Genomic DNA, 21616 nt, shown 5'->3' with positions numbered 1-21616 from the left:
TACGGGATGTCCTGAGGATGTAGTAAGTAGGACTTTAAATCCTAATAACATCCCATATGCTGTCGATGGGACATAGATAGGATGTTTTTAGGATATAATGGGATGTGCTTAGGAGGTTTGTGGGATGTCCTGAGGATGTAGTAAGTAGGAGTTCATATCCTAATAACATCCCGCACGCTGTTGATGGGACTTGGTTAGGATGTCCTGAGGATATCCCGGGATGTGACATTAAGCACTCGGGAGGAGGTGTTTAGGACGTTCGCGGGATGTCCTGAGGATGTGCGCATATCCCGCGAGCAACATCCTTGGGATAACCCAAGGATGTTTTTGTGCTATGTGGGTTTAAATGTCCGAATCAATTTTCAGATTATTTCCACCAAATATTATCGTCCTGTATTATATTTAAAGAAACTAAATAACGAAAAATCTACATGAATGTATATATGTTTCTTGCACTGGGAAAAAACGTAGTCCTCCACTCGAATATAGAATCTGGAAGCCGAAATTTGGAATTTGTTTTATTATCTATTTCATATTTTGCAAAACTTTAATGAATTTTTGATTAACAAATTCAACGATTTCAAATCGAGAAATGGCAACACTGTATAAAACAGAATTATCTCCAGCGCGCGAGACTGTCGATCAGAAATTCTAAACATATGCTTTTTCTAAGTATTTTTAGCAGCCGAAATGCTTTCAAAACGTTTGTGTGTCTGTAAATAGGGGGGAAAAATACCGTTTGGGCATAAAATAAAATCTGAAAGCTTTCAGATTTCTTTTTTTTTAAAATTATTTATTATTATTACCTTATTCCCCCTCTCCCCCGTCTTTAACGCTAATACAAATAATGTAAATTCAGACTTCAAATAACTAAAATCTTGAAATCTTTAACCTCCTTATTTGCAACAAATTCATAATTCAAATATATTCTTGGGCTTCAAATTGCTTCGTTGTTACCTTCAATTACTTCGATGTTAGTTTGAGATCACTGATCTACACGACTTGGACAATTGCCTGTTCTCTGAAGATTCACCGTTGGAAATGATACAAGATGTTTAATATATTTTTTAATTAAAATATCTGATGTGTACGCCACATGACTACCTTGTACGGAATATTTAATTAAGACAAATCCTACTAAAAATAGCAAAATAAATACAGAAACCGTAACAGTATATACAATCATTTTTCTTTCCTAAATAAAAATTATGCAATAATTCAGTTCTCTCAGTATTAACGTTTGAAGTTATATCATAATCGCCAAACTTGGTAAGTAAAACCGAGTATGCTCGATTCCGACACTTTAATAGAGTTCTTATCATTATCATAAGAATGGTAAAATGAACTGCCTAGTAACGATGAGGTGACAATGATTTTTAAGCATCTTTTGTCAGTCACCATAATTTTGAAATCATTACTTTTTTTCATTACTTTTTAATAACAAAATCAAATAGAGTTGTTAATCTAACACTCTACCGCTAATATTTCCTTTAAAAACATAGTTCAAGAATAATAGTGAATTTTACTTTGGTATTCAGATTTGGAACATTCGTCTTATTTTCTAGCAATGCACGTCCAGCATAAAAAAAGCAATTTTAATTGGAAGAGACTGGTTATATATTAAGTAAAACGGTTACACAATTTCTGTTAGGGCCACCAGCGGCCGACCGGTAAAGTCGCTGAGCTGTTATAGTTCGGTCCGAATTTCGAATCCCGCGAAAGGAATGGCTGCATGGGTGAAAGTCTTCCTCGAAGGTAACCCTCCCTTTAGGCAGATATTGCTCTGGCTTTGCCATAATTACATAAATCAAACGAAACCAAACCTACTTCTATAGATGGCCGTAGGCTACGAGGCACAAATTCCTAGGCCGGAGATCTATCCCAGATTAATAAATATACGATGCCTAACGTGTAAATAGCCTTCTCAGGGTGTAAACAGCATTTAAGAAAAAAAAAGTAGTTCCATTGTGGCGAGGAGTAGGACGAATCACTCTACTTTCTGACAGGAAAAGGAAATTTCATTAGTGGAAGGAGCGAAACGACTTTATACGGAAATGAATGTAGCATTATGTGTTGAACTTAAATGTGAAATCTGAAAGCATCAGTAAGAGCGAGACTCATTGTCGGCTAACTGTCTTTGTCGGCTAAATGTCCCGTCGGCTAAGTGTCCTTATCGGCTAAATGTCCTGTTGGCCAAATGTACATGTCGGCTAAATGTCCTGTCGGCTAACTGGTGTCGATTAAGTGTCTTGTCGGCTAAGTGTCGGCAACCGAAAATTCACAACATCTCACTTTCAAATCTCTTATTTTCTTTTGTTTTTCATTTGAAATACGAAACCTGATATTGCAAATTCAATTGCTATTGCACTGCTAAAATTTAATTATTGCAGTCATAATGTAACTCTAATAAAAGTTTTTTTTTAAATGTCTAATGGCAGATGCCAAAGACAACTTTCGACAGAACAAACAAAGTTGAAAGAGAACAGCAAAACTAAAAAAGAATCCACAGTTTAATCACTCAAAAAAAAAGTAATAGACAGTATATTATAATAACTATAATTCTAACTACATTAAAACTGTTATTATAGCGCTATTGCCAACGCGCTGTTCAGTGAACAACAAATTAGTTAAATTTTGAAAGCAAATTAAAAATATAGCGCTTAGCCAAATGGCAGCATTCTGAGAATTCGCTGTGCGAGAGGGCGCTTGAAAAATTAAGTGTAATGTTTCACGTAACGGCAATACTTGGCTTCAGCTGCTAGCAGATTTCAGTTCTAGGGCGTTATTATATCTCCAAACTTCATTTTCCAAGAAAAAGACTTTATATGATTAAAATAAATAATCTGCCGCCCCCAACATGTATTAAACTGAAATTATATAATTAAAATTATATCTTAACTTCAATTATTAGCCCGGCAGAAGGGCTACTAATCTCGAAACGGCATTTTGCGTTTGAATTACTATAAAAGTCTGAATCACTTTTGAAAATGTTGCCACCAAATATTATCGCTCTGTATTATATTTAAAGAAATTAAATAATGAAGAATCTGCATGAATATATGTACGTTTCTCGCATTGTGAAAAAACAACGATACTTAAAGACTTCAAGTTTTAAATAACATACTGAATAGGGGCACATGGAAGCCCGAATCTTGAATTTTGAGTTTGTTTTATCATCTATTTCATATTTTTTAAACTTTAACGAATCTTTGATTATGAAACTCAACGATTTCAAAGCGAGCAGTGGCAACACACACAGTGCGGAATAAAATATTTTTATCTCCAGCACGCGAGATTGTCTATCGGAAATTCTAAAAGTATGCAGTTTTTAAATATTTTTAGTCCAATGTGGCGTTAACGGGAATTGAGGCGCTAACCACTACCCCGGTTGGGAGGCAAACCCATGCGCATATTCCATCATATTTTGCCTTTCATTTTGCCAAGTTTCAGGCTTGGTAACTAATTTCAATGAGAGTATTTAAAATTGAAGATTAATTTTCTAGCATACAATATTCCTGGTGAGGTAGAAAAAGAAGTGAAAGCATGAAATTTCGATACGTAAAATTTTAAAAGTATAGTTTTAATTTGATTGACACCCTGTTCTGTTTTGACTGAAATAGATGAAATTTTAAACTTAAAATACGATGCGGTGCATAAAAAGGATTTCTAATATGAAAAAAATTCTTATTAAAGCAAGAATTTCATAAAGTGAGAATAATATTGAATACAGTTTACTGATAGAAAGCGAAATTCTATATAAAACACACACAAAAAAAGAAACTTTTGAAGTATTAAATGTTCCAAAAATTATCATATTAAAGGAAATCAGGAAATAAATGTTTTTAGTTTAAAAAATTAGTGCAAAGGCAGAATTGTTATACAAATTTCCTGGAACCCGTAAAATGTCTAAGGAAAGTGATGGAAAGGATTGTGAAGGGCTAAGAAAAAGATGGATAACCCTTTAGAAAGTAGAGCAACCTAAATACCATTCCTTGATCATGTTGATTGATTGATTCATGCTTCAGTAAACAAGACCAGTTTTCCTTAGAGTATAAATCCATAGACGAATCATCAGGAAATCGATATCACATTCACAGAAAAAAAAATGCGTAAAGTGTTGCTTAAAACGTTTACTAAAGGATAGCTGTAATTTATTTATTTATTTATTTATTTCAAAATTTACTAAGAAAGTATCCATGCAAATTGAAGGTAGAAAAAATGTGTTAATTACTGGATGATGAACAACTTACAGTAATCCTGAATTATTAAAAAACTCGGTTTTCTGCTACTTTTTACTTACTACCTCAAATTCAATCACAAGACTAACATTTCAATTCAAAATTAACTAGATTTAAAAACGTTTTTAATTATGTTATACATTCTCATTTTCTGTAAATAAATACTCAATCTAAAATTATCGTACGTTTTACGTCATAAAATTATCGTACGTTTTACGTCATAAAATCGTTCTTCTTCTTTCCTCGGTTCAGGCGAAATGCATTTCGCTATTGATGGTTGCGTGTAGTCGCTAGCCCGTTACACTCAAGTAGCCGATTTTCGAAAATTTAGTACATTTCAAGTGCATTGCAGAAGGTGGTGAATGATGATCCCTGGAGATAAGCAATTATATAAATGACAGAGGCATTTCAGTAGTTGAACAGAATAATAAACCATCATAACTTCATCTGTGAAGGTAGACGGCGACCGACGGAGAGAGAGAGGTGCTTGGTCATTGATGCCGCTAGCCAAATTGAGCTAGAGCATCAGGCCAACGATCATCAGGGCGTAGATGTGGTGTGCGGGGGGTGTTGGTCAAGCAAAGTTTGGAAAAAAAAATGCCAGTTTTACAAAATCATGTTTCAAGTGAATTAAAAACAAATAGTAGATGCAACGCTTTCCGGGTTACAAAATAACAAAACAGACAAAAGTACAAGACATTCATGAGTACTAATAATAACCTTGAGAAAGTAAGCGTGTATATACAGAACTTACATAGAATTACAAAAATCATAATGACAAAGTTAAGAGCATTACCAGTAGAAACAAGGAGAAATTATATAATGTGGCTAAGGACTGCTATAGGCCTTGTACGATTAGCATGATTATTGTAGTCGTAACCAAGTACAGGAATTGCATCGTTTTGAACTTCCGGAATTTTCCCGAAGAAAGACTCAGCCAGCTTGATCATATAGTGATTAATTTCAAGGATTTTAAACACGCGGTGTAATGCCGAGTTCCCTATGAACCATCCGGCAGTTCATTGTTTCCTTAATTGCAATATTTTGGGCAGTTTGAAGTTTCTGCATAGAAGTTCTACAGGCGTACTCCCATGCAGAATAGACGTACGTCAGAAAGGGATGCAACATGCTCTTGCAAATGAGTATCTTGTTATCAGCAGAAAGAACGCTGCTTCGAACAATTAGGGGGATGTAAGTTTACGCACTTGGAACTTGGATCTGTATGGTGTGTGAGAACCAAGTGAGCCAGTGATTAAATATTACATCCAAGTAAATCGGGCCTGCTTAGTCTATGGTGTATTGTGTATACACACATGTAGATTAGGGACAATGTTCTTTAAGTTTTGTGAACAGGATAGCATCAGATATTGCCACACTGATTTTGATTTTCTAGGCACAAAGTCAGGACTCCAGTGCTTGGACGTGATTCTGTATGCTTGTAAGAATCCTTCGGATACAGGCGATCTAACTTGCAGCATTCCGTACTTATTAATAGTCTTCCCTTAACGATCAGGTATTTTACACTAATTAACCAATTGTTATGATTTAACATCTTTGCTATAACATCTTCTTTCCATAGCTGTCTCCAGGATGCAAATTAGATGGAATAGTATTTAAGTCTAGAGTTTTGAATGCTTTATATTCAGAGCATGCCGCCCAGCCGGTATAGTGGTTAGTGACCGAAACGCAGTCGCATGGATCTTCGACCTAAGGTTCTACACCAAATCAGAGTTATGCCCATGCGACGAAAAAGAATCTACCATCCACCGCCGGCAGCATTCACTGAAATCAATGATAGTAATATCACAATGCTAAATTGGCAATGTCATCTATGTAATAATTGTTACATAATAATCCGTATGAAAAATAAATATACAATCAATTAATCATTACATTGTCATGGATAGGATCTATGTTGTGAAGAGTGGAACTTATATATTAACCAGTTTCTAAACCTATGTCTTCTTCAATACGTCATAACTTCATATTCTTATCAGTTTCACACCTAATGATGTGTGTCCGCATTATTGTTGCAGTTATCCACAGAGTAGGCCAGTCACATCAGTTCAGGCAAGTGGTTAGTGACCCTGACTGCCATAGCGATAGGCCTTGACTGCCGTAGCGATAGGCCCAGACTCAAATCCCGGAGAAGGCATAGTTGCAACTGTCCATCCCTTCATAGGCAACGATGGCCACCTATTAAGTGCTTCCATAACGAAATGGCCACCCCTTCCAACCCTTGTCGTGGCGCAAGGCTAATGGCTTTAAAAAAGAAGGATTTAGAGCGTTTGGCAGTGAAGTTTCCAATTTACGTTCTAACGCCCAGATTTTTGCCTCAGCCCTTTTACTGGCCAATGTTAAAATGTGTCATTAAAGTGTAGAATCAGTTTAAGTACTCCAATTTATGTTGTCTCTGACTACGATACTTCTAAATTACAATTTCAACTCTGGCTTTTTTAAATACTCGCTAGTCGCAAAGTTTTGTTATTCACCCAAGGTGTGCTTTACGTTCAGTTTCAATATTAAACAAAAATTTTATTTAAAACTTCTTTAGACTTTATTGTAATATTTTAAAGGGATCAAAAATTCGTATTTCAGTCTAATATGATCTGAAGGACACTTTAATTACTAGTACACTAATAGGATACTGTAAATTTGTATTCAAAATTTAACTAATAGTATAGAAAATTTACTCGGAACAAAGTTAATTTAAAAATACTAGTAGATGATTTTTTTGTCATGCATTTCGTTTCGTAGAAATCATTGAAGGATCGCTACATTTTTAAGTCATTGCTGTTTCTTGAAAGGAAGTGAGCCAATCGTCAATGAAAGAAGCGTGAACTTCTGAGGCTTCAAAAAATGAATTTATGGTCAACGCTAGAAAACCTGCAATGAATGTTCATAAATAAAAACGATGTCATTGATCAGAGCTACGACTAGATATTTTTGCACCTGAGACAAAGAGACAAATTCGTGCCCTTACGTAAAGTCAAGTTAGCTACGACATCTGTTCACTTCTACGTTCAAACAAAAGTAACTCTATTTGATACTCGTATAAGAAGAAAGAACGAAGAAAATGGTACTTATTAATAAATAAATAATAAAAAAAAAAAGGTGGTTAACAGGAGTGAGTGCAAAAGCAGACTGCAAGCAAAGAGAGAAAGTAAAAAACTTAAACACATCATTTTGGGCGACAGTTAAAATATGAAACCATTCAGACTTTTTTATATCATTAGTATTAGTAAATTTGGTGTGGTGTTTTTAACACTAGTTATTTCCAAATAAACCAGAAGGCTGTGTTTATATTTCTTCAAAAAAATTCAAAATTAATAAATTCTTATTTGTTTCTTTGACAATAATACACGTTATTTCATTTATAATAGAACAGAATCACTCAGAAAAATCTCGCCTTACGTTACCTCAATGCATTTCAGCATTAATAGAAAATAAAACTAAAGTGTCGATTCTTTTTAATCCGTTTAACTACAGCTGTAGTTTTTCCAGGAATAAACGCAAATAAAAGCAGCTGCGCAGTTGAAAGAAGTTAAATCTGGTTATATCAGGACAAGAATCTAAACTTTAAGTTTAATTCAACGTCGAAGTTTATACCGAAAAATGAATCAAGCCAAACTTTATACGAAAAACGGAGAAAGAAATTGATATAAAGAACATTTCATTTTTAAACATCTATGGTTTAGACTCTCGATACCATACCAGTGTTAGATCTGCTGAAACAAATTTAAAAGAACAGCAAGAGAAGTCTTGCTATAGAAGTAAAAGCGCAAAGATTCGGTTGCAGAGCGACAGATGAGAATTATTGATGTTGTCAAGGTAGTGTTTCCTTAAAAGATGCATAGAATGTGATACTTTTCAATTATAATAAGTAATGCTAATCAAATTTTGCTGCTTCAAACAGGATATTTTGAAACTGTGTTTCTTGATGCGTTCTAACGTTGAAAATGAATAATGTAATATCTTTTTATTTTAATGTTTAGATCAACCGGTGGTATGCAAGAGAAAAATAAGTGGTACGCAAGGGGGGAAAGTACGAGGGCCATCCAGGAAGTAGATTACGTTTCCGTCTGTGTCCGCTAGGGGCGGGGCTAGCGCGGCCATCTTGGGGTCAGAGCGTTGCGCAGCTCAGTCTGCATCTAGCCGTGCTAGTGAGAGGTTCGTGCTGTGCTCCGTTCAGATACTGTGACGGTTTGAAATGTCTGCGTTAATTGAAAATCCCGCGAGCTGCGAGGTGCGCTCAGTAATAAGGTTTCTGACTGCAAAAAACTGTAAACCGATAGAAATCTATCGGCAGCTTCGTGAAGTGTATGGGGACAACATTATCACTGAAGGTGGAGTGCGTCAGTGGGTCATAAGATTTCAAAATGGCCGAACCAATGTTCACGACGAAGATCGAAGTGGGAGACCCAGCATAGTGACCGCCGAACTTCTCGAAAAAGTCGATGCTAAAGTCCGTGAAAATCGAAATTTCACAATAACGGAACTTTCTTTGAGTTTTCCACAAATTTCGCGAAGTTTGTTGCACGAAATCATCAGCGAAAAGCTTGGTTACCACAAGTTTTGTGCAAGATGGATTCCAAAAATCTTGACAGAGGACCACAAAAATCAGCGAATGGCTGCAGCGTTGAACTTTTTGAACGCTTACCATAAGGATGGTGACTCTTTACTCGATCGCATCGTTACTGGTGACGAAACATGGGTGAAACATGTGAACTATGAAACGAAATTGCAATCAATGCAGTGGAGGCACACAAGTTCTCCCCAAAAACCCAAGAAATGCATGCAAACAATGTCGGCAAGGAAGATGATGGCGACTGTTTTTTGGGACAGAAAAGGTGTAATTTTGGTTTACTTCCTAGAAAGAGGCACTACAATAAACTCTCAAAGGTATTGCCAAACTCTCCAAAAACTCAGAAGAGCAATTCAAAACAAGCGCAGAGGAATGTTGAGCTCTAAGATCTTGTTGATTCACGACAACGCCCGGCCCCACACGGCAAATGTCACTCGTAAAGTTCTTGAATCTTTTAAGTGGGAGTTGTTTCCTCATCCGCCGTACAGTCCCGACCTGGCACCGAGCGACTTCCACCTATTCCCAGCAATGAAGAAGTGGCTGGTTATGCAGCGTTTTGATGACGACGCACAGCTGCAAGAAGAGGTAACGAAGTGGTTGAAGGCGCAGGCGGCCGAATTTTTCGACGAAGGAATTTCCAAGCTCGTACATCGCTACGATAAATGCCTTAATTTGTATGGTGACTATGTAGAAAAGTAGTATTTGAGTGTGGCTTTCATCTGTATATAATAAAATTTGTTTCCTATACTTTGTTTATTTTTTTATTCCAAAACGTAATCTACTTTCTGGATAGCCCTCGTATTTTTAACTACTAAATTCAAAAATCTCAAGAACAAGGCTTTCTTCAACTTTATATTTGAAAAATGAATACAGAACAAATTTAAAAGTGAATTACGGTTAGAACTAAGTGAAATAACACCAGACAGACATACAGAAATTGATCTCTTTTAAACAGACCCAAACTTCGCACTAAATTTTAGAAATAAAGTATTATTACTTAAATTTTGATAGCAAAAATGGTAATCAATTTTTAAGCTAATATTTTTATGCGTGCAAATTTAATATAAATAGACAATAGGTTGTGAAATGGCACTATGTTTTTTAATATTTCCATTGAGAAGTGAAAAGTAATCATTGTAAAATGTACTGGTAGTGGTACAAAAGTTTTCAATTTTTGTTTAGATGGTATGCGTTAGTCAAAAGGTTGAAAAACAATGGTTTAGATAATTTGGCGCTCTTTCTAGTCGTTCCTTTGACCTTCGTACCTCACTTGCCTTCCCCTTGTCTCCTATCTGTCATTGACACTAGTGGTCTCTTTAATAAAAATTAGCCAATGATGACATCAAAAACAATGACGCCACTAACTCGCTAGAATTCCATTCACAAGAATCAACCAATGAATTAGCACGAAGTTTAACCAACGTAAAGATTAGGTTTAGAGTTATGTTGAAAGAAATAAAAGAGGCCGAAAAATTAGGAGATCTGTAACCAAAAAAGTAAGTAAATGAAAAAAGAATTACCTGAGGTCTTTTGTATCATAAAAACAAAATTTACTAAACTTGAGCAACAAAATTATAATAATCGACAGTTTATTTACTCGTATTTAAAGTTTACCTCACCAGCAGCTCCCTTTCCTTAGCAGCCGAATCGAGCCTTAATTCGTAAGTACCCACTCCAGGTTCTTTAGCAGTGTCGTCATCATCTTTTCCCGATAAATGTAAACCAATCGCTTCACCATAAAATCTCTAGCAAGGAAGAGAAATTGATGACACACGAAGTTAGGGGCTGCCCTTTATTTATTTATTTTTCTGTCTTGTTTATTTTATTTATTTATTTATTTATTTATTTTGGAAGGGGATTTTTTTTTTCTATTCTTTACCTAAACTTTTTTTTATCAGTTGTTTATGTTCTATTTGTCCCAATTAAAAGAAAGAGTGTACTAGTTTCAATATTTTATCATTACACTGCAATATATGATATTAGAGCAAGTCCATGAAATTCATCGTAGCAAGGAGGTGTGTGTGTGTGTGTGATTATGGCAAAGCCTCGAGGGCTATCTGCCTAAGGGAGGGATGCCTTCGTGGAGGACTTTCTAAGGGAAACTGGTTCGTATACACGTTACACATGGGGAAAACCATCGTAGCAAGGAGGAAAGATTGCATCTGTCTTATGCCAAGAGCCTTGCGCACCATATAGGTGACAATACGACTTTGCTCAGTTCCGCCTCCCGCAGTTTAAAGGATCCCCCTTGTAGGGTACGAAGTTCTCCCAGCACTCTTCCCCTTCTACCAACCTCTCGAGAAGACTTTCGGATCACCGCATATTTAGAGTGCCCCTATGCCGCTCAGACACTATCAGACACTTACAAACATCCATGCCTTCTCGGTTCGAAACTGGGCCCATCGGTGCGGCACTCAGAGTCACTAACCATTATCCCAATTGGACCACACAAAGTATTATTATTATTTATAATTATTATTATTTACTTATCATTATTATTATTTATTATTATTAGTCCAAAGAGGCTTTGACTAAAAGGGGTCTGAGGGACTATTGTTTTCGTTTCGCGATTTTAAGTCGAAACACTCTGAATGTCCGTTTCGCTTTTCAGACTGTTGCCACCCAATATTATTGCCCTGTATTATATTCGAAGAAACTAAATAACAAAGAATCTGCATAAACGTATGTATGTTTCTCGCATTGTGATAAAACAACGGTACCTAGAGCCATCCAATTTTGAATGACGTAATCCTACTGCGAATATGGGCATGTGGAAGCCTAAATTTGGAATTTGGAATTTGTTTTATGACCAATTTCATATTTTGTAAAACTTGTTAATTGAATTTTTGATTAGCAAACTCAACGATTCCAAAGCGAGCAATGGAAACATTGTACAGAAAAAACATTTTTATCTCCAGTGCGTGAGACTGCGTATCGGAAATTCTAACGATATGCTCAATTTAAAATTATTTTGCGATATTGCTGTTGAACTGAATTTTATGATTGAAGTGTGAAGAACATGATATTTAATAAATAAAGGTAACACACAAAGTTTTAAAAAAAGTCACTTTGGACGTAATTTATTGTTATAGAACTACTATTATTATTATTACTTTTTTCATGCTGTTAATGGTTGACCCCAAATACGTTGAAACCTGGTTTGCAAACCTTCTTAAATACGCAAATTGTCCATGATCTGGAGATTGCAAATGTCACCCTGATCGATAAAGTGCTTAGCGATGCTAGCTGCCTTGTGGCGCTTTTCTGGGCGCTGGTTGGAATTCCGAAGACAGCATGGATATTTGTAAGGCCTGTGCGGCATAGGGGTTCTTAAATATACTGCGAAGCCAAAAGTACTCTAAACTGATTTGGTGGTAGCGGAAGAGCTTGGGAGACCCTCGGATCCGTTCTCGGGGTTATTCTCCACCAAACTGAAACAGGGCAGAGCTGCACTGTTAGGTTAGGTTATTTAATTACGGAAAAAGCCTCGAGGGCTATCTGCCTAAAGGGAGGGAGGCCTTCGTGGAGGACTTTCTAAGGGAAACTGGCTCGTATACACGTTACACATGGGGAAAACCACGAAAACACCCATGCAGCCAGCCCGTTCGCGGGATTCGAACCTCGGACCGAATTACCAGTGTTCAGCGACTTTACCGCTCGGCCGCTGGTAGGCCTCTGCACAGTTAGAACGGTGGAATTGTACCTACATGGACCAATGACGAAATTCTGGTGTCCTGCTTACTTCTGCTTATTTCGCTATTATACGCAAGTTCTCGAGTTTTAAGAACGTACGCTGTGTGCTTAGAAAATGAAACCTTAAGCTAGCAAAAACAGCGTATGACGAAGAAGAGGTTACCGATAATTTGTTTATAAAAACTGCTCGAGAGTTTCAAGGCCTGCATAAAAACATACCTATAAAACTACAGAATAAATAACCCATAAAACCTAGAATAACATTGAAAGTAAGAATGCTATGATAAACGCAGAGCCTGTATGAAATGGAAATCGACAAAAGAGTGACGCACGTGATAATACGTCATTATTATGTTTTCCCACCTGCGAAAAGAACACTTAAGCCAGCAGGAGTTAAAATTCTGGGCTCTTGTTTTCATAATCATTAAACAAATATTACTAAATTTAGAGCGCAGATTTTAGCTATAAACGTTCAGCAGAAAATATATATTTAAACATTAGGAATTTAAATATGAGAGTAGATATCAATCTCATTATTTGATAGAGCTTTTTTGGAAGGTGTATTTTGGAAATGAAAATAAACTCATTTACGAGATGGAATGTGGAACTTATTTCACTTGGCAAAGCTGATCGCATTGAAGGCTTTTTCTTACGTTAAGTTTAAATCCGATTCCTTATTTTACTCACACTTTAAATTTACGTAGTTTATTTCTGGGCATAATACTTCATTAGTTTAACCATTAGCCAAATGATTTGTGGGATTGCTCAAAAAATGATCCATTAAAGATGTGGAATTATTAGTCCAAAGGGATTTGAATCCCGAAGGACTATTAGTTTCGTTTTGGCATTTTGCGTCGGACTCATAAATGTCGGTTCACTTTTCAAACTGTTGCCACAAAATGTTAGAGTCCTGCATTATATTTGAAGAAATTAAATAATGAAAAATCTGCATAAATGTATGTATATTTCTCGTATTGTGATAAAACAACGGTACATAGAGTCATCGAATTTTGAATAACGTAATCCTCCAACGAATATGAGCATGTGGAAGACCAAATTTGAAATTTGTTTTATGATCGATTTCCTATTTTTTAAAACTTTGACGAATTTTTGATTAACAAACTCAAGGATTTCAAAGCGAGCAATGGCAACGTTGTGCAGAAAAAACATTTTTATCTCCAGCGCGTGAGTCTCTGTATCGGAAATTCTAAAGATATGCTCGTTTTAAAACTATTTTGCGATATTGCTGTTGCACTGGATCTTATGGTTTAAGTGCGAGGAACATGATATTTAATAAAGAAAGGTAACACGCAAAATGTTAAAAAACGCCCCTTTGGACGTAATTTAAAATCTGAAACATTTCAGATTTTGTTTTTTTATTTTTTTTGCTTTTTTGCTGTCCTATGTTCGCTTCAACCAGAGTCGTGCTTTTGAAACAACTTGAGAAGTTTTTGTCAAGTGAAACTTCATGTTTCCCCCCCCCCCGCTTTCTTTCTCTTTCTCTTTTCTTTTATTTCTTTTCCTTTACTTCCCTTTATTTGCTTTCTTTACCTTTTCTTCCCTTTCTTTTTCCCTTTTCTTTCTTATTTCGAGTTGATTTTTAACTACATATAATTTAAATTGAACTTTTTTTTTTTTTTTTTTTAAATTGCCTCAGTATGCCTCGTACAGAACTTTCGGAACGCATAAGAAAACTGTGTTTTATTTTAATTTAAATAAGAGATAAATAAAGTAAAATATTTTTTTTTTTAATTCTGGAAGGTTTAAACTTTGTAGATCGTCCAAAAGGATTTGTTTAACATTTTTTACACCTTCGTTGAGCTCGCAGTCTATCCCAGTCTGCTGTTACATTCACTCCTACTAACCCATTTCTTTTTGTCTTTTTAGCTTTATTATTAATCATCATTTTCTTCACGCTTACGCCATATACAATTCCACAGCAATTTCAAAGCTTAGAATTTCCGATGCGGCGTTGAGTGTTGGCATACATTTTTCTGTTCCCTACCAATCTTTTTTCAGTTCATCATATAAATGTTCAATTATTTTACTAAGATGACTTTACAAAACGTTTTTTGTCCTTTTATTATTGACGTTTTCTGTGTTTACTTTATCTATTAAGCATATTTTTAGAATTTCTAATAGACAGTCTTGCGCGCTAGACATAGAAATGTTTCATACCGTACAGTGTTGCCATTGTTCCCTTTGAAGTCGTTGAGTTTGATAATTAAAAATTCGTTAAAGTGTTACAAAATATGAAATAGATAATAAAATAAATTCTTCAAAATACGGGCTTCCCGGTGCCCATTTTCGGATGGAAGACTGCGTTATTCAAAATTTGATGGCTGTAGGTACGTTTTATATTCACAATGCGAGAAATATGCATGCATTCATGCAGATTCTTCGTTATTTAATCTCTTTAAATATAATATAGGGTGATAATATTTGATGGAAACAATTTGTAAAGTTTTAACGAAAAATGCCGTTAAGATATCAACCTAAAGTTCAATTAATCTATTTGTAATTTAAAACTAGATGTAGCAAAGGCTTTTAGTGCACATTTAAAAAATAATATAATAAGTCTGCAATAATTCTAATTAGATGTCTTTCTAGAAATTTTATTATCAAATAATATCAAAATTGCGAAGTTTTTCAGCCACTAGTGAAACCGCTTACTGGGTATGAATTCCAACGTACTCTACGACTAATCTTCGTGTAAAGACGGCACTTAGTGGAGACTTCCTTGTATCATTCCTAGGTTTGCAGCAGCGGGTTCCCGTTTTGCAATTTCTTATACTTACATTATTTATTTTGGCCTGCTACTCTTTGGCTGAAATTAAAGTTATGATTTAGCTTTCAATTTACACTAAGCTAGTTTTCTGAAAATAATACTGCTCAGATACATAACATAAATTAAATAAACTCATAGAACAAATTCACTGGTAAGCCGTAAGGATAATTTTAATTTTATAATAGTTACTTTTAATTTTGAAACCCTTTCCTTTAAATTCTTGTTTTCCACCACATAACGGCACCCACCAGCGGCCGAGCAGTAAAGACGCTGAACACTGGTAATTCGGTCCGAGGCTCGAATTCCGCGAACGGGCTGGTTGCATGGGCGTTTTCGTGGTTTTCCCCATGTGTAACGTGTATACGAGCCAGTTTCCCTTAGAAAGTCCTCCACGAAGGCATCCCTCCCTTTAGGCAGATAGCCCTCGAGTGCATTGCCATAATTGAATAATAAACCACATAACAGAAATGAGATTTCAGTATCGCGTTTTGAATGAAGTAGACTCAGAGGTTCTCAGCAGAGCGTGTTCTGCCTTCGGGCCACGTCGCTGCGTTAAGCCTGTCTTACTACTTTCTGCCGTAGTTCCACGCGTCTGTTAGTATTCGGCGGTGAGGTTTAATTACGGGCCAACTCGGTTAGTTATTTTTGCACAGCTTCGGCTCAAGTTTAGCTAGTTAGTTTAGTTTCTTATTTTCTATCTTAAGTTAAAGCCGAAGTGGAGGCTTTCCTGTGAGCCCGAGAAGGCGGCCGACTGCGTTATTTCTGTGAGTGTATGAAAGGGTATTTTAACCCTTCTTTGGACTCACAGTTGTAAAAAGACCAACAAGTAATGGCTAGACTCTTTATTAAAGTTCTAGTAGCCAAAGGACACGTAAATTAACTAGAACATTACTCTGCTAACAACAGATATTCTGGCTTTACAACAACCATATTTAATTAATATTGTTCTTACGTACCTTTTACACGGAAAGGTGCAATTGTCACTATATGAACTAATATTTTTCTTCTTAAAATTCGTCCAGATGCCGGCCGGAAAATCAGGATTCAAACTGGATTACAAACTGCTCTTACTAGTTAACCCTTTCCGACACGCTACCTTTTAAAGTTGAAGTTTTTATTTAAAAAAAAAAAAAAAAGTAGGCAGTCTAATTAGGCCTAGAGGAGTACACAAATAAAATTTTGTGAAGATAGCACTTATCGTTTAATTCTGTGGGTGTCCCCAAAATGAGCACACTGATTGAATAGAGCTTCGAAAAGAGTGCTGAAACGAGCATTGTTGTCAATGAACTAACCGATGAGATACGGAGAATCAAAGAATACAGGCTCTCAGTTATCCTAAATTATCAGTGAGCCCGGTCTGGGCACATCTAGGGTTCGCCGTTTGATTTTAGGCAAGATTTCAAAATCAAAGTAAAAATTTAAAACTAATATAGAATAAGGAGATTAGCATACGGCTAAAAAACTAACATAGAAATTTCTTTTCAAACAATTCCTTTTATGCCCTAAAAAATTCTGGAAGATTTCTTTGAAAAATGAGGGTCTTAAAAAACTAAACATGGCTAAAATATATGGACTGGTTTGTGTTGAACTGCCATCTACTATAAATAAAGAAGGTTCAGAGTAACCTATAAATCCTTTTTCATTCAATTTTCCTGTGCGTACAGAAGGAAATTTTTAGGTGTATCCAGACCGGACACACTGTGCCTCAAAGGGTTAAGAAGACATCTGCCATTCATTAACTTAAATTGCAAACTTGTTTTCTTCTTGATATGCAACTTTCCTTTTCTCAGCTATCTCGCGTTCTTGACGTAGTTCAAGGCATTTTATACTGTAACAGCTGATTGAAGATGTAAAATTACCAAAGCTTTCTATTTTAGATATTATATACTGCGCAGAAGGCAATATTAAACAACACTAAGCGAAATTATTATTACTACCTTTTGAGCTTTATTTCAATAGCGACTTCAGAAATGACAATGAAAATAAAACCATTATTTTCGGATACGGAATAGACGATCTATTTATCAAGTATTTCAGTCATTTTTCTGCTTTCGAATCAATATAAGTTATAAATTTTCTAATATAGCTCATAATTAAACTTTCTTAAGAACAAATTAAGCAGTTCTGCGTCAGGGTAGACTCTAAGCATAAAGTGTTTTAGACAGCCACCTTTGAGGCGCTAGTTAAGTTGATCTCGCTAGTCACAACTAAATGAAGATGTATACTGAGCCTTCTCATGCCGACCACTTTCACAGAAGACCAAAACCACCTGGAACCGCTTTATCTACCTTAATATCTTATGGATGTCTATATTTGACCACTCAGAACTGATTTAGACAATAAATTATGATTATTGCACCATTTTAAAGTTTTTTTGTGTATGTGAGAAAAAGAAGTTACTTTTGCATAACTTTTAAATACGCTTTGTATTCGGTAATTATAAGATACTAAAAATGAATATAACGCCTAGAAAGAGAGCAAAGATTATTGCACTTAACAGTTACACAACCATGACTGTAAGAAAAACTGCTTCAGAAGTTGAAATCAGAAAGTTGAGAGCTTCTGTAATTCTGATGGGACACAGTGAAAATGGATCATTTTCTCCAGATAGGAAGAGCAAATGTGGAAGGAAGAAGAAAACCAGCTTTGAAATCTGATCGATTTCTACTTCGAAATAGCATTATTAATCCAACAGAAACTAACTAGCAAAGATTTTAAAAGAGATCTATTGCCAATTACTATTGATATTCATCCTTCAAATGTGCGGTGTAGCTTTGTCACTGCTAGTGGGAAGGCGAGAAAGTCTATTAAAAAACAACTTTTGACACATCAAATGAAGCAAAGTGATATTATTGTGTGCCCAGAAATATAAATCTTTTATCATAAATGACTGAAAAACTGTCACTAAAATTCAGCACTAAAATTCATTTATATCCATGATTACACATCTAACCCTTTTAAATGAAGTAGGGGTGAATCAGTAAGACCTCAGCATATCCGACAAACCGTAAAATATCCTCAAAAACAAATGTTTGGAGGATTTTTCACTGCAGAAGGCACTGAAAATCCAGTTCCTGTTGATGAAATGATGAACTTATCGAAGCCTAAATAAATGTTAAAACGTAGGATTGTCCCATTCTCGAAAACCTGTATACAGGGACATTTCAACATGACTTGGGTCCATGCCATAATTCAAAATCTGACCGAAGGTTCATGCAGGAAAATAAAATTATTGTACTAGATTGGTCTGGAAATTCACCAGACTTAAATGCGATCGAAAACTTGTGACACATTCTCAAAGAACATCTCAACAAAATGGATTTTACGACAAAAGAACGCATGACTAAGAACGCTATAAAAATGTGGTTTCATGATGAAGACGTAAAACATATATGCACCAGACTAGTAGAGTCGATGTCTAAGAGCATTATAGAGAACATTTGCGCTAATGGAGAACATATTTCATGTTAATTTCATTATTATCGCTATATATGAAGGTATGTACATAAGTTATTAAAGAAACCTTAATAAATTGTCCCAATAAATTTGCACGTTATAGTACAGGTTGCTCTTGTGTGCGTCACTGACTCCTAGAAGTCGCTTCAAATTCTACCACTTTTTTAGCGGCTTCTTTCTGTAAGTGACGTCATCTTTGGGAAGATTCTCTTGCTTCGGGTTATATTATTTTTCTCACTCCTTAAGACAGGAAGACTAAAGATACGAAGAATGTTACCCCGGTGAAATACTCATAATTTTTAAATGGGCGACTGCCCTGATCGAGAAGCGTTTAGTTTTTAACTAGGGATTTAAAGTATCGAGTTATTGCTAGTTAAATCTTAATCCTGTATCATAATGTGCATAAAGTGTATAAATATAATTCTTTTTGTGGACTAAAGAAGTTAATAAACTCTTTTCATCAGTCAACTATGCACTTTAAATAATGAAATAAATTGCCTGATAACTTCAAGAATATAATTTAAGGTTTATTGATGATAAAAGAATGTTAAAATTCGTAAGAGACAGGAAGCATAACCTTAAGCAATCTTGTTTAAAATTCACTTACGTATTCCATCGAACCGTGATAAGAATATAAAAATTTATGACAACTTTCCCTTTTTTTATTATGATTTCTTTAAATTTCTTATGTAATTGTAATAAATAATACTAGATAATAAATTTTGAGTTTTTTTTTAGAAAGTCATATTTATTTTTGTCTGAAACTGGACTAGATGATGATTATTACACCAAAACTCTGCTTTCTTTTTCAGTGCCCTGCTGTTTATAAATTTTATGTCTCTGTTGTTATAAAATGAAAAATATGCATGTGGATCCTTTAAAGAGCGCATAGATGGAGACAGCATGAGATTCGAAATCCAGAACATATTTTGCTCGGATGATAAATGGGTTAACTTCGAAGAAATGTTTTTCAAAATTCGTTAAAGATATATTTATTTTTTAATCAGGTTTTCATACATATCTTATATGGCATTTTTCAATTTTGACCTCATCAATTTGATGTGTACACCTTTAGACTTCAGATAACCCCAGAAACAAAAATCGATTGAGGTGACGTCAGTTTCTGCCTCCTTTGTGCATGCCTTCGTGGTTTAACGGTAGCGCACTCGGCGCGTATTCGAGAGGTCCAAGTTCGAGTCTCGGCGAGGACATTGCTCATTTTTCCTGTTCCCTGTTTCAAAAATCCTAATGATTCCACAATCTTCCCTTAGCAAACAAACTAAAGAACTCTTAATTTTACTATTTTCACCATCGGATAAAAGAGGGACAAAAAAATTTAAATGAAATTAAATTAGGGCTTTAATTGACTTTTAAACAAAGGTTGACACGAACTTTTAACACGATTTAATCATATTGGGCGATTTTTCGATTCATCGCTTGATTTTATTATTAGCAGTATTATTTCATATTAATTTAATAGTCTTCAAAATTCCAGTATTCAAAAATGTATTTGTTATAAGTTTTGAAATACTCAGAAACTGTAAAAGAACTCTTCGCATTCTTTCAGAAAAAAAAAAAAAAAAAAAAAAAAAAAAGGCAGACAAGTTTTAACTAAGCTATTTTCTAAATAACTTTTGTTAAATATGCTGTAGTAGCGTATTTTGCAAAGTTCCCCTTATGCTTAAAGCCATACTACAATATGGCTTTATGCATAAGGGGAAGTTTGTATTGCTCTTTGAGTATCTCGTAATTTCCCTTAGACAGATGGTTTCGCAGATATGTCCTTATCAAACTATTTTTTAAATTCCACGTAGATTTCTTCAATACTGATTTTATTTTCTCTTTTCTTTATTCTTTTTTACCCTGTTGAAAAGAATTATTTGTTAGGAAACTAGGCTTACTGCAAATGTCTTCTCTTATTTTATAAAAACTGCTTTTATTATAGAGAGATTCTGCATTCCGTACTCATTTCGCTATTGTGATCTCATTTTACCTTTCTGAATTACAGTATAAAACAACAAAATTAAAGAACTGACTGGTATTTAGAATTATTTGTAGTGAAATCTACGTATCATTAGATTTTTTTACTTTTTGTAAATTTATAGACATTTTCTTAGTATTTTATTTTAAAAGTTAATTTTCTTAGCTTTATTGTGATACGTAGCGTTATATTCTTTTCAGGACTTTAAAATTTCAACATCTAAAAATGAATCTGCTATAAAAATTTTTAATTTTCACAAACATTTTACCTTCTTTCAAAATAAGAATGATGAAAAAATATTGGTTAAGCAATTTTTAGAACATAATCACTTGCGCGATCAACCTTTGTTTGCGTAAATCACATGACCGAATACATGCTAGACAAAAATCTGGCTAGGCAAGTGGGTGGTGCTAATAAATAGGCAAGTAGCTTCCTTGGATGCGTTAGCATAAAATATGAAAAAAGCATTTTAATAAATGAATATATGTATTGGAAATGGCTGACATTAATTAGGTAACACCAATATGAATCTGATAAAATTTCAAAAACACTATGCGTACGAAAAAGTTTGAATTCTCATGTGTTAGTTTTCAAGAACATGCGTTAGTTTCTCGTGTGTTAGTTTCCAAGAACATGTGCTAGTTTGAACATGTGTTAGTTTCCAAGAACATGTGTTAGTTTGAACATGCCAAGGCGTATGTCAAATATGTGCACCTAGACGGGCATTCATTCTAAAGTCCTATACTTTATGATTTCTTTTCATCTAATGTGTGATAAAGATTAAATCTTCCCGCAAATAATTTTGAGAACAAGTTCTGGAGTTCATTGAAAACAGTCGAATCTGTACTTAAAGCTGCATTGATTATCTGCTTCTT

This window comes from Stegodyphus dumicola, chromosome 2, assembly GCF_044657685.1.
Source record: "Stegodyphus dumicola isolate Sdum_Otavi_A_Nest chromosome 2, ASM4465768v1".
NCBI lineage: Eukaryota > Metazoa > Arthropoda > Arachnida > Araneae > Eresidae > Stegodyphus > Stegodyphus dumicola.
This window is presented reverse-complemented; position numbering follows the sequence as displayed.